The 11,523-nt window shown below is 38.0% G+C and overlaps 1 long non-coding RNA gene across 1 annotated transcript; it reads left to right on the top strand.

Annotated features, from left to right (window-relative positions):
* The first annotated feature begins 2,132 nt into the window (after positions 1-2,132).
* On the top strand, positions 2,133-5,290 carry LOC148107846 (uncharacterized). The gene is made up of 3 exons (XR_015721508.1): positions 2,133-2,361; positions 2,773-2,796; positions 4,215-5,290. It is a non-coding gene; the product is annotated as an uncharacterized LOC148107846 (long non-coding RNA).
* Positions 5,291-11,523: the final 6,233 nt, after the last annotated feature.

Here is an 11,523-nt window from a genome sequence, read left to right as displayed (position 1 = left end):
TATATAGTCTTATTCAAATTGGGAGCTTACAGCCCTGGCAGGAAGTTCACTGGGGAAAAATCTATTGAATCATTTCTTGGATTAAACAGGCAAATCAGTCATGTGTCTGAGCCTAGAAGTGTTACCGAAAGTTCCCAGAAGAAAAGTCACAGGAGATTACCAAACCTTACTTGAGACGGAAGAAATAGGTAAATGACTGAATTTTTAAATTTTGTTTAATTGCTTGGTCATTGTTGTACATATTGTAAAATGGACCCTGATGGTTATGGAGCAACTTTAAAAGGGTAAAGTGGCACTGCTTTCTATCAAGAAATATTTTTGAGAGAAATGTTGCTAATGCTGCAGAGATATAGCTATAACAATAGCTAACCCTTATCATATTTCATCCATTCTAAAATGCTATCAGCTTTAAGATGTACCATCATTTTGTATACCAAAAGAAAAAAAAAAGACAGTCAATGAAACTATAGCAGAATGCCATCTTATTTTTTTAATAATTTATTGATAAAGTCCTTTTACACTTATTTAAACATTAACTTTTACCATTTATCCCTTTTTGGCATATATTAAAAGGAAAGTACAAGAGAAATTAACTCCTTTCTTCCCTCGTTCCTCCCTCCCTCCCTCTTTCCTTTCTCCTTCCCTCCTTCTCTTCCTCCTCTCTCCCTCCTTCCTTCCTTCCTTCCTTCCTTCCTTCCTTCCTTCCTTCCTTCCTTCCTTCCTTCCTTCCTTCCTTCCTCTCTTGTTTTGGTCTTCCTGATCCTATAGCTCTGGAACCTAAGTTCAAAATTGGAAGGAAATTTTTTTTTTTTTTTACAAATTCTTGTTTAATACCCTATTACTTGTGCCATGTAAAATATGAATTGGTCATATTAGCTTGTTGTTTCCTTAAGATTCCTTTTACCAGTTTATCCTGTCTTCACTTCTACTGCTTGGCGTGTGATAGATGATCTTTTTGTAGATACCTAAGTAAGAAAATGTTAACGGCCTTGTTTACTTGTAGGTACTGATGTCCTTTGGAATTCTGGGGTCCAGAGCCAATGGCCAGGAAAGCATTCTTGAGATGTCTTTGGTGCAAAAAGGTGGTTTTATTAAAGCACGGGGTCAGGACCCATGGGCAAAAAGAACTGCCACCCCAAGATTATGAGGAGCAGCTGATTATATACTTTGGGGTTGGGGGAAGGAAAGATAAAGGGAAGTTTCCACAAGGATTTTCAAATGCTAAAGAAGACTCCCAGGATTCTGGAGACCTAGCTATTGTCAAGCTAATGTTGTTTTTCCCTCTGGCAAAGCACTAACAGTAAGACAGTTGGGAGTTTCCTGGACAAATGTTATACTCTCCCTGCCTCAAGTATCTGTCATGGGCTGCAGGTTATAAGGAAATTTAATTTTACCTGCATTTCTTTCTGCCTTTGTTCTCCACATCAGGAATCTTTCTTAGGTCTTGATTGTTGCTTTGCAAGAAAATATGGAATTTTGTGATTTTTCAACAATGATATATGTGTCCTTAATATTAAATGTCACAGTATTACTTTTCTGTGACCTCAAGCATACATTTTAACTTTTGTTTCCATGGGAATCATAGTGCTATCTTTTTAAAAGCCATCGGAAAAGCCAATGACACTCAGCACATATACAAACAACTATGCACATACATCAATTGAAGTGACAATAACGTGGGCATCCACGGTTGAAATCACACAAGCACAAAGAATGGCATGTACCTCGCTCCCTAGTCAAAGAGACCACAAATTGTGCTTTTGTTTTGGGTTGCTCTGAGCCTCTTGCTAATGATGCTATAGGGTAGAAATGCCTGGGGCACTCACCTGGGCCCATTCTAGTTGGAGCCCTCCCGGACATTTCCTGACTGGGGACAATACTCTTCCCGGACTGACCCTTGTGGTTCTTACCATGATTGCAGAACACACGTCAGCAACAGCCATCAGGGAACTTTGAAACAACAAAGTTTATTACTCACAAGCCCTAGGGGATGCATAGCACACCCAGGGCCACAGGGTAAGGTAGCAGTAAGAGAGGGGGGTGGGGTGGGGCAAAGACAGAAGGAAAGAGACAGAGAGACAGACTTAGGGTTTTCCAGGTTCACTATTAATTGGTGAATTTATTTATTTATTTATTTATTTATTTATTTATTTATTTATTTATTTATTTTAAAGATTTTATTTATTTATTTGACAGAGAGAGAGACAGCCAGCGAGAGAGGGAACACAAGCAGGGGGAGTGGGAGAGGAAGAACCAGCGGAGGAGCCCGATGTGGGGCTGGATCCCAGAACACCGCCCCGTCGGATCATGCCCTGAGCCAAAGGCAGACGCCCAAGGACCGAGCCACCCCGGTGCCCCATGGTGAATTTAAAACATAAAAGTGGGAAGTAGACCTGGAGAAGGGAAAGCAGGGTTACTCAGACAGGGCTTTTGAAAAGGGGAAGCTCATGGGTGGGGAGGCCTGGCTCTTTATCTAGCTGTGTAGCTGCCAATGTGTTTATTTGGGATGGATGTCTTTGAAATGGATGCCTGACAACCAAAGCTTCATGTCGAGCACTGACACTACAATAAAAAAAGCTAACGGTCAGGCATTTGCACTGCGCACCTATTGTAAGACACTTCCTGATTCCAGAGCTGTTAAAGCATTACTGAAAATGCATTTTGGAACTCGAGAAACGCAACACTGAGCATTTATCACTGCCTATGTGCTTTACATAGCACTTACGTAATCACTGCAAATCAGGATTACCATTTTTCATCTCTGTTTTGCAGATGCGGGAATTGAAGCTCATGGAGGTATATAACTTGCCCCCGGTCATAAAACTGGTAAATTGAGGAACTTAGATTTTAACGTAGATCTGCCTGATCTGAGCACCTGAGCGCCTTACCACTGAGCTAAACTTGCTTTGGGGACTGGAATGAGGGAGTCCAAGGCTGCTTTAAAGTTAGCGTGGCTCTCCAAAATCACTTAGACAGTATTTTTGTTCTAAATTATTAGCTGGCTCTCAAAGCAAACTTCATCGTGTGATTTAGAGAAAGTATTCGCTATGCATTCGTAGAATGAATAAAAGCTGTTGTAATCTGTTCTGAGTATTGATTGTCCATAATATGCCAAAGTTATGTTATGGGAAAATACAACTGTTGAGAAAAGACTTGTAATGGGAACTTACTTTCATAAAGATGCATGCAAAAGTCCATATAGTTTGGATAACTCCAGGGTCCAACAGTGTTATCCATTACTGCTATATTAAAATGTATTAAATACCACTTGAAAGGTATTACTTGACAGTCAACAAATAATAGACCATTTTGTGATCATCCTTATTTCTAATTATATTTTTTTCTGTTTGGCTATTATACCAAAGGCAGTGAGCATAGATTCTCATGTTCAAAATGGAGTGAGTTGGGCAAAGGAGAAGAGCAGAGTGAAAGGGAGAGCCACATTCACCTGTCAGACCACATCCATTTCTGGGAGGCCAGGTCCAGATGTGGTGCAAGAAACTGCTATTCATTAAAGACCTAAGCGTTATGCATCCTCTTTTCCTTCTTTAACCCAGTACTAAAGAAAAGAGGTGTTAGCTGCTTTCTAACACAAATCTTTGCATTGAGAATCACATGCTCTCTCCCAGCCATATCCCCACCCACTGGTAGAACCCAGGAATGTACCTGCAAACAAGTAACATCTTTTAGTAATACCAAGTCCCCGTTTATCATTTCTCAGCTCTTTCTTAGGGCTCAATTAAATAGGGTCTATTCTGGGGTTTGCACAATACAGATTGGGTTAAAGTCTGGAGAGATTTTCTTCAATATGAAATACATGGTAAATTACTTGTGTTTTATATGTAATGTAATACTAAACAGCTTGAGTTTTCTTATGCTAGTCTATAGAGTCAGCAAATCATAGAGTCTTATGGCTAGGAGGTTTCTTAGATATTATCTAATGCAATTCTCAATGCAGCAGAGGAAAATTCTCAATCATATCACTAGCAAGTGCCCACTGATGCCTCCGGTGATGGAGAAAAAAGCAGTTAATCCCATTATCAGAAAGTGTTTATTTATGCTGAGCTGAGCTTTGTATTCTACCATGATCCATCTGTTGGTATTAGTGTTCCCCTCTATTATATCACGTCTTCTTCTTGCTTAGACATTTTCGCACTGGACATGTTAGTTAATTTTTCTTTCTCGTTTAAACCCTCCTGCTCATTGAGCAACAGATGATCAAGTTAAGAGCAAACAGTTGACCCAGGAAAAATTTGAACCAACGGATATTGGAGACCGTGCCTGATCATAGAGCACTTCACAGTGGATCCCCCAGGATTTACAGTGTTAACGTCAGTGAGGTCTACTATAGAGAAAACAAAACCCAAATGGAAGGACTAACTGTATCTTGAATCATCATGAAGAAAAGGTAAAATTGATTGGTGTAGAGAAAAGAGGCTGTCAGGTAGAATTAATACTGCTTCCTATTATTTTAATTGAAACTTTCAGTATAAGTCTATCTCAAGAGTATTAACAAAGTATGATATGTGATAAAAGAATAAATGTCTTGCTTTAATGGACACCAAATAAAGCAGAATATAAATAACATCCTTTATCTGGTCCATTAGCTGTGGCAAATATTAGAATAGAATTGTCAAAAGTGTCATGCCCAGGTCTTGCCTGACAGGGGCCAAGGGCTGAACCCCACGGAATGTGACCTTAAAGGCAATATACTGGTCTTTGGGAGAGAATTCTTGAAGAACTCTTTGGTCCTGGAAATTCCCATCGAAAGCCATCCTTTCCAGCTGTTGAAGTGACCATGGAAGAATGTATTAAGGAGGAACTTCTATCAGCCTGTTTCTTCGAGCAACTGCAGTGAGCAGAAGCCACTGCCAAACCAACCGGACACTGAGCAGGAGTGACAAATAAACTTATGGTCTGCTTGCTGCTGAATTTTGCAGGTATTTGTTACCACACCATAACCGGGTCTATCCTCAATGACCTGAGAAAGGTCAAGTTCTGCCTCAACCTTTGTCTTTGTTCAGTGCTCTGTATGAGAATGTGAAATGATTAGAGTATTCGGAGAAGACTACATACTCAGGTACTCTAGTTAGCATACCCCAAGTGCGAGATAAGTTAGCTGCAAATATTTTGAATGTTTAACTTTACCAGGTGAAATTGAACTGAGATATCCATTTCCTCATGGGGATTTACCTGCCATAAGAGGACGGGAGAAGCCGCACCTTTAGCCACTGCACCATCTTCGCTGAATTGTCTTTAATTGGCACTGTTAAGAACTGTCACTCTGACTATCTCTTTTTCCGTATTTTCTGTGGACAAACCCTTGATCTTCCACCTCTTCTGTGTTTGAACATTCAGGTTGTGCCCATGAGTAAACCAGTCAACCCTTACACATTTCAGTCTCTAATCTCCTATTGTGTCTTTATTTTGGAATTAGACTCTTAGAGGCTAGTCTATTTACACCAATTTCCCCATGTTTTTTAACCTCATTTCCTCCCATTATCTTGCTTGGACTACTAAGTCAGGGGATTGAAGGCTAAATTAATCTTGCCCTCCAGGACTGATGTCCTACTGCAAAGATGGAAGTTATATTACACAGGCTGTGCCCCAGCCATGGAAAACATCACAAATCTACCACAACACACTTTCTATCTTAGCCTTACATCCTTCTCAGCAGGGCCGTAGGCAATTACCACCAATACATTCATTCATTCATCTGTATGTTCATTACCTTAGCAAGAATTTTTGTTGTTGTTATTCAAAGATGTTTATAATTTTTGAACCTCAGCAAGTATTTATTAAACACTGGTTATATGCCAAGTCCTGCTCTAGGCATCGGATATAAACTAGAAATTATAATACTGAACTTGAGTTTCCAAGATGAAATAAGACAATGCATATAAATACCCTTGTGAACTCTAAAGCTCTGTTCAAAGAGATTAGAAAGAAGTTTCCATATTCCTCAATATCAAATTTTCTCTTTTAGGAACATTTTTGTAAAGTATGGTGCCTAATTTATCATTGATATTTTACTTGGTAGTAAACCACAGACGGAAACTTGCACAGGCTCAGAAATCTAACAGACTGGTTTTAAAAAACCTGGCTGTAATATTTACACAGTCAAGTCATTTAATTTCTTTGGGTCTCTGTTTTTTTGTTTTTTTTTTTTTTTTTTTTTTTATTGTGGAGATATGTAGCACAGTAATAGGTACATAAGGACTCTTTACAAATATTTGTAAAGCATTTGGCATTGCAATTAGTACATAGTAAGCTCTCAATAATAATGTTGGCTATTGTTAATACCCTAAAGTCTAGGAGCAAGCATTTTTCTCCATGAAATTCAATAAAGCTACTGAATTTTGAAGAAAAAAAGGGGCTTATAAAAACCTTTTCATTTTCCTTAAATTATCCCTTGTGCAAAAAAAAAAAAAAAGTTGCTTACCAGTGATTAAGCATTGTTATCACCTGGGATTGTTACAAATATGGAATTTCTGAACCCTCCCTAGGCTCACTAAGTCAGAATTTGCATTTTATCAGGATCCCTGGGTCATTGGGATGCACATTAGCTTTGAAGAAGCTTTCACTGAGTGAAGGGGTGCATAGAGGTTGCTCATGACTGATCAGATTCATTTTCATTCCTGTTCCAGCTTCTGGTTTTGGCATATCAAACATGCTATTCCATTCAGCTTTTCAGCTTTCCATAATTAATGTCCAGAAACAAACAAACAAACAAACAATGAAAACAAGAGCAGAGTATAGAATGAACTTTAAGTTGTCATCCATTTCATTTGGTGTTAAGTTCAACCATGTACTCTGCATGTGAATGCTTCATCTAAAGTCTGTTTAGTCCATGTAACAATTACCCAAGGTAGGCATTATTATCTTCATGTCATAAGAAATAGAAGTGTCTCAGTGAGATTACAAATGCTTTAAAAGGACATAGAGCCCACAGGCGGAAAAGCTGAATGTGAATCCAGGTTTGTTTTCTCTCCAAATTCTATCTTCTGTTTTGTTTTCCAATACCCCAGTGTGCCATTACATCACTCGCCTTACATTTCTGCTCTGTAGGTACTTGGTCAAAGAGGAGGCTTTCTTCCTTTCCAGCAGGTTGGGAACACAGTTATCTCTATCTATCCAAGAGTATTTATCCTGCTACATTAGCCCCCTCCCCTCTGTTTTTATTGGGTCTTAAAATGGTACACATTTTGCAAATGTGAATTATTGAGCCAACATATGGTTTCAATTGAACAATTCCAATATATCATTGTGGAAAAAAAAAAAGGAAAGAAAAAACACAAACTAACCCTTGTACTTTTGCAAGTGTGTTTTAATAAAAATCTATAAAGTGAAAGGTCCAGAGTTAAGTAGAGACACATTTATATTTGCTTATTTTTACCTTTACTGTTGATCATGCCTAACAGCCAGAGTACTTCAGACACAGCTTTCATTCATCTGCTTTTATGATTTCCCCGAAGTTTGAGGCGCTATTTACCAGAATTCAGACTATAGCTTACTGTGTCTGCCTATGGCCTTGTGGTGGCTCAGGAGCTGCCAACTTGAGTGGGATATTTGTTCCAGAAAGATTGTAAGGATTTATACCACTCCCATTTTACTGAAAGAGAGATTCATATCCTTGGGTAGGTCTTGCCTCATAAATGTTTTAGATTAGGAATCACTGAATTTCAATTAGATTGTGGTTATCCACTCCCGAACCAGCTGGGTAAAACCTGATGTGGTAAGGTGGAGGCCATGGCTGAGGTAGGTTGTGGGAGACTTCTACCTCTTCAAGCAGATTGGGCACAAAGTAGAGGAGTCTGTGCATGTGACTACAATGATAACAATTACTGTCATCGTTGGTGTGCGACTCGCAATACTTTCATAACCACTTTGCATTTCATCTACATAATGGATCCTTTGAGGCAGGTACTATCAATATATTAGTACACAAGTGTGGGAAATGCAGTTCAGCGAAGCTGTGACTTGCCTTAGTCACAGCTAGTAACTGATGCCAGTTATACATGACTTCTCACTTTGCTTTTTTTTTTAAAGATTTTATTTATTTATTTGAGAGAGAGAGAGAGCACAAGCTGGGAGAGGGACAAGCAGACTCCCCACTGAGGAGGGAGCCCATAGTGGGGCTCCACATGGGTCTCGATCCCAGGACCCTGGATCATGACCTGAGCCTGTCAGACACTTAACTGACTGAAACTCCCAGGTCCCTCCTCACTTTGCATTTTGAGACTTTGCTTAGCTTTTGTGATATCAGACTTTCCTGGTTTTCTTCCTCTTCTAGATGTCACTTTCAGTGGCCTTCTCATATTTTCCTCCGGTTGACCGGGGTTCCTTGCCCTTTCTCACTCTATTTTCTCATAGATGTTCTTATTCCTTCTCGTGTCTTTAAATACCATCTATATTCTGATGACTCTAAAATCAAGCAGACGGGATTTGTCACTTCCATTCCATGGTGGATAAAACAGTTGTGAATTCCCCATATTCCTTCTTTCTCACACAGGTTTGAGAATGAAGAAATGCAAAATGACAAAGTCATGAGCAAGCAAAGCTCACCATGGCCTCTACTGGTATAATATCACATAAGTAATCATATTCTGATGAATAATGTGATGAATAACCATAGGCTACAGAAACTGTACTTTTCATGAGCTTTGTAAATTTATTCAATTGTGTCTTTTTGTACTTCATCAATATTTTTATCATGATTAGTTGTCACACATCTTAGCAGATTCCACTTCATTTTATATTGAATTATGTTCTCTCAGCTTTGAAACTATTCCTGCCTGTAGATATTCCACACAGATCACGCAGGCTAACTTTTCAGTCACTTCAAACTCAGTATTAACTCCTTGAACAAACAACCGAACAGTATCGGTAACAACTGTTGACTCATTAAGAGCGTTGAAAAGCACATAAAAGCATTTGTTTTGTTTTTGACGACTGATGTTGTTCCCCACGTTCTCAACTATTTGAGCAGTGGTTTTGGTGAAAAGGGTAATAGTCTTAAGCAAGTGTTCTCTGCATACATTTCTTGGGCTGCTGCAATCAAATATGATTTGATTAAGTCAGGATCAATAACCTTCCCTGTTTGGCCAGCTAAGAAATGAGCCACTTGGAAATTCACTTTGCTTGTAGCCTTACTTTTATTTCTATTTGTGTGAAGAAATTCTGCTGTGATGAGATATTAAGTTTTAAACTTTCTAATTTTTTGGACTGTTGCTTTCCTGTGAATTGGGAATATTGTGATGAATGCTTGATATGGTAATATCATCACATAATATATCCTATAGCTATATTGTCACTGAATAATGAACACACTGCTTTGTTGTCTAATTCGATAACAAAATAATTCACACTCCACTGTGTCTGAAAAGCATAACATCTGAAGTCCACTTTTCTCTTTCCTTTTTTTGATTTGGTGGGTATTTACTGGTAATAAAAATTACGTAAAATATCACATGGTGATAATATGTGAGACATATAGCACTGGTGAGTAGTAACCGTGCTGCTGTGATTTACGTGCACTGAGAAGTGTGAGATTAGTGCCACATGTGGTTTCTGTCACCAATGCTCAACCCTGTCACTGCAATGCAAAAGGCAATGTGTAAATGAATGAGTGCGGCTGTATTCCAATAAGCTTTCTTCGTAACACTAGAAATTTGGATTTTACATAGTTCTCCTATGTTACAAATATTTTTCTATTGATTTCCAGCCATTTATGAATATAAAAACCATTCTTAGCTTACAGGCCATGCAAAGACAGGAAGTTATTTGGATTTGGTCCAAAATCTATCGTTTAATTTCTGATCTTGATTAATACACTGTCCATAACTGAATTATTGTTTGTACGTCCCAAACCCGTTAGTGTCCCATCCTCTTCACCTCTATGAACAATACCATTACACTAACTGCTTGAGGTAAAACTTTACTTCAATCCTTAAATTCTCTCTTTTTTTTACATACAAATATTGACTATATTTTATCATTTACTTTTTATCTGTTTATATTTAAAATTAATTTCTTAGAAGTCGCCTTTTTTTTCTGTTCAACCTGACAATCTTTGCCTTTTAATTGAGATGATTGAGACCATTTACATTTTATGAAATTATTGGTATAGTTGGACATAAACTTACTATTTTGTCATTTATTCTTTATCCCATTTGTTTTTTAGGTTTTTTTTCTTTCTTCTTTTCTCAAAAAATTGAATATTTAAAAAATTTATTTCCACAACTTTTTGTTATATCGCTCCTTAAGTACTTGCTCTAGGGTTTTCAATATATACATCTAACTCATAATCACCTGCCTTCAAGTAATATTAGACCACTGCACATTTAGAAGAAGAACCTTAACACATATATTTCCAATTCTTTCTTCTTATCATTTGTATTATTGTTGACATACATTTTACTTCTACATATGTGATGTACTCCAAAATACATTCTTACTGTTTTTCTTTTGGCCATCTATGATCTCTGAAAGCCATTAAAATCCAGAAAAAAAGCATATTTTAATATTTACTCTCCTTTGGGCCCTTCTGTCACTCTTCATTTCTTTGGGTAAATCCAATTATTTATCTGGTATCTTAGTTCTTCTGTTTACAAACTTTCTTGAACACTTCTTATAGTGCAGGTGTGCTGGCGATAAACGGTCTCAGCTCTTGTTCTAAAAGACATTTTTGCTTGATATAAAATTTCTGGCTTAACAAATTTTTTGTGAGTACTTGAAAGATGTTGGTTTTCATTTTGCTTGAATGCCTGTGTGAATTTTCTTTGCCTCTGTGTAATATATATTTTTTCTAACTGCCATCAGTATTTTCTCTTTCTTTTTCAATAGTATAACTCCAATGTATCTAGAGGTGTGTGTGTGTGTGTGTGTGTGTGTGTGTGTGTGTGTGTGTGTGTGTAATTATCCTGCTTACAGTTCTCTGAGCTTCTTGGATCTGTAGATTATTGACTTTCATTATTTTTTGGAAATTCTCAGCTATTTCTCTTCATATATTTCTTGTGCTCTCTTTTCTTCTGAGACTGTAGTTACGCCTGTGCTAGACAGATATCCTATAGTTTGGATGTTCTCTTCTGTTTATTTCTCATCTGCTCTGTTTGCTTCCCTTCTTTTCCTTCCTTCTTCTTCTCCCCCTCTCCCCTATTCTTCTTCCAGTTTGCTGCTTTTATTTAAAATGAGAATAAAATTTCAGGTTACCTAAATTAGCTACAGGGTTTCACACTCTCTTTATTTCCCTATTAAATACAACAATCAAGCATTATTCGATACTGCCCTTATTGCTTTAGCTTTGGAAGGCGAGACACTTTACTCTCTCCAAGTGCCCTTTGTCCCAGAGTAAGTGTGTGCTTGGGGTGAATGAACACAGAAATTTCTGGACTTTGTACTGATGACTCTGCAGGCTTCTGGTCTTTTCTCTAGCACTTGCCTCTTCATAATCCTTTGGAGAAGGTGGGGGTTTCTGATCGCTAATGCTAGCGCACAATGGACACCGTAAAAGCCACAACTGTG

Source organism: Ursus americanus, chromosome 24, assembly GCF_024610735.1.
Source record: "Ursus americanus isolate L20-20 chromosome 24, mUrsAme1.1.p, whole genome shotgun sequence".
Lineage (NCBI taxonomy): Eukaryota > Metazoa > Chordata > Mammalia > Carnivora > Ursidae > Ursus > Ursus americanus.
The sequence above is the reverse complement of the archived record's forward strand: the minus strand, read 5'-3'. Positions and strand labels throughout refer to the sequence as shown.